Consider the following 3,647-nt stretch of genomic DNA (forward strand, 5'->3'; position numbering starts at 1 on the left):
TTTGTTTGTTCCAACGAGGGTCATCGAAGAAAAGGGCAAACTGATCACGCACCAAAGCATTGTAGAGCTGAAACAAGAACCGACTGCCAAGCTCCTATGTGTTTTCAATTGGATCGAGAGGCCGGAAATTATCAAGTAACTGAGGTTGTGCTTGAACACAACCACTTGCTTCAATTGCCACAAACCCGCCACTTGATGATATCTCAAAGAAAGATTTCAGAACGACAAGCTTTTGAAATTGAAACCGCTGATGATTCCGGCATTATGCGACAAGCTGCACATGGGTTTGCTTCTCGTCACGTTGGTGGACCGATTAACCTTGGATATACTTGCCGTGATCAAAAAAATCATTTGCGAACCAAGCGACAGAGGGAGTTGGCTTTTGGACAAGCTGGAAGTATGTTGAAATATTTTCATGACAAAACTGCTGACAATCCATCATTCCAATATGCACTACAGTTGGATTGTGAGGAGAATATAACCAACATATTCTGGGCTCATACTAAAATGATCCTTGACTATGCACATTTTAGTGATGTTGTCACATTTGACACTACTTTCGGCACAAACAAAGAGTATAGACCATTTGGCATTTTTCTTGGGCTCAATCAGTTCAGAGAAACTACTATTTTTGGTGCTGCCTTGCTGTTTGATGAAACAAAGGACTCATTTATATGGCTATTTGAGACTTTTCTAGCTGCACATAATGGAAGACAACCTAGAACTTTTTGTACGGATCAAGATGCAGCAATGGGAAAAGCTATAGAGAAAGTATTCACGGAATCATATCATGGGTTGTGCACCTTTCACATTATGATGGATGTTGTCAAACATTTATCTCCAGTCAAGGGCGAAGAGAAAGATGTAGGGGAGGTGGAAGAGGAAGATGAAGGGGAGGTGGAAGAGGAATCTCATATTCTCTCTGATTTTAGTGCTTGTATGTATGGCTACGAGGACAAGGTAGCATTTCAAGAAGCATTTGACAACATGAGACATAAAGTGCATAAGCAAACTTTTGGTTAGATAGTATCTACAAGGTGAAAGAAAAATGGGCTGGATGTTATATGAGAGATGTCTTCAGTTTGGGAGTGAGAAGTACACAACTAAGTGAGAGTTTCAACAATGCATTGAAGAACCATTTGAAATCTGATTTCCATATTGTCCGATTCTTGATGCATTTTGAGAGAACGGTTGAAGTAAAAAGAAGAAAGGAATTGGAATATGAATATGAGGCAAGGAAAAAGTTGCCAAGAATCGAAATGTGCACTCCGATATTGGTGCAAGCAAGCAAAGTGTACACTGCCCCTATTTTTGAAGCTTTCCAAAGTGAATATGAAAGATCCATGTCTGCTTGCACTAGAGTGTTGGATGGAAATAACAAATCCGCTGTTGCTATTGGGAGGTTGCATGGTGATTTGACTTATGAGGAGGAGGAGCGCATAGTGATTGGTGATCCTTTGACCCAAACAGCTTCATGTAGTTGTCAAATGTTCAATAGGGCGGGAATATTGTGTGGACATAGTTTGAAAGTTCTTGATTTGATGAATGTAAAGACATTGCCAACATATTATGTCCTAAAAAGATGGACTAGAGAAGCACGCAATGGAAGTATACAAGATAGACAAGGAAGGAAAGTGGTAGAAAATCCAAAATTGGAAGCTCAACTTTGGTACAAAGATATGTCTCATAGATTTCACGATATGGCATATAAAATAGCCAACTCTCCCGAATGTCATTTCTTGTTAGAAAATGCACTTGATTATCTTTGGCCACAACTAAAGGATAAACTCAATGCATCAGCTACTAGTGCTACGAATGGATGCTCCAATGACCAAGAAAATGTTGATCCAAATGTGCAGCAAGCCAATGACTTGCTTAGTTTTGCAAAACTGAAGAAGAAGGAGGTTTCATCTAAAAATTGAAGGAGAAAGCAAACTTGGTTTGATAAGTTACACAAGGGGAGAAAGCAACCTAAATCAGCGGCAACAACAAAAAAAGAAGCAAAGGTAAGTTGCAGTATGTATGTACTATCTGTTGTTATTCATTCCTAAACTAACAAAATGATTTTTCATTTACATTGGCAGCAACAACGACGAAAGAAAAAAGATAGTGTGCAGCCTTAAGTGCAAGTGGAGAATGATGGCACAAACAGAGGGAGTCCCATAGGAGAAAGTGAGAAGTGTCAAGAATACGATGCAATCGACAGCTTTAGCGAGCTCTTGACAACTTCACGAGTTGACGATGCTATCTTTATGATGATCTGATTTAGTATCTTCAAAGTTGTTAGGTAGTATTTTGGACAGGTTAACTACAGTATTTTGGGGAGTTAATCATAGTCTTTTTTGACCGAAGTGTACAAGTGAAATGGCCTGCTTTTGTGTACATGAATGATTACTCAATATTGGCATTTCTTGCTGTAGCATTCGAATGTTATGTGCTACAGCCTTAAAATGTCAAATGCTACTGGATTCGGTGTCAAATACAATTGAATTGTTCAACTTTGATTGCATAATATGGTACTGTATAATCTGTTCAATTTTTTGGGTTACAATCTGTTCAATTGTATCGTTGTTTGCTGCTAGACTGTACTGTTGTTTGCTGCTAGGCTGCGAAACTGCTAAGTCCTGTAGTTTTTGCCTGTGTCTCATGTAGACCGTTTGATGTGTTTTGGATGAAGATTAGATGGCTAAAGTTGCAGCGTGGTCACTGGATCTCAGTCCCTAACCTCTTACTCTTTTCTCATTGGTTGGGGAATAGGAGGTTCCAACCAGTCCGGTACTATTTTTGACAAGGCCAGCGCGGTCGGACTAAAAAGGGGAAAAGCCCAGCCCAACAAAGCATCGTGAGTTATTTGACCTACCGCATTTTCCGCTTGTGTCTCCTCCGCCCTTCTGGTCATGGTCACCAGTTGAGCACTGCACACCGCCGCCGCCGGCATCAGCCAGCCACGTGCCGCACGTGGATGTCAGCGGGGCTGTGAACTGTCCCCGTCGCGACCTTGGCGTCATTGTCACACCGGCAAGGGGACCTTCATGTCAGCCGGTGGGATAAGAGGAGGACCCAGGGTGGTCACGGGTATGCACGCAGTCAACTAGGCCATGGGATGGACGTGTAGACGCATTGACATGCATGCATACAGGAGTGTGGATATTCAGTTCCTTGGCTTGCTTGAGGTTGTTAGCTAGGCAAATTTGACAATTTTGACCTGGAAACGAAATAAATTCACAGAATGAACTGGGTGCGAAACTATTTCACACCCCTGACCCTTTTGTGTAGCGCCCGCCAGGCCGGCGCCACACCCTACGGTGCAGCGCCTAGCTCCGGGGCGTTGCACCTCTGTCCACCGTGGCAGCCCATGGGCCCGCACCCAGCAGTGCAACGCCTCCGAGCTAGGCGCCGCACATGTAATGTGCAGCGCCTATCCGCTAGGCGCTACACGTGTAATGTGCAGCGCCTAGCGGCTAGGCGCTGCACTGTGACTTATCCAGCCACTTGGCTGGGCCCCCCTCCCCCACCCCCCACCACACACTCTCTCACTCTCTCCCCGAGCTTTGCCCCCTCTCCCACTCTCCGCCCCTCTCAAATCTTCTTCCAAATCTTGCAAATTTGAAGAATTTGTCCGTGGATTTCAAAGTCAAACCCTCCCT

The sequence above is a fragment of the Triticum aestivum genome, chromosome 6D (assembly GCF_018294505.1).
Source record: "Triticum aestivum cultivar Chinese Spring chromosome 6D, IWGSC CS RefSeq v2.1, whole genome shotgun sequence".
NCBI lineage: Eukaryota > Viridiplantae > Streptophyta > Magnoliopsida > Poales > Poaceae > Triticum > Triticum aestivum.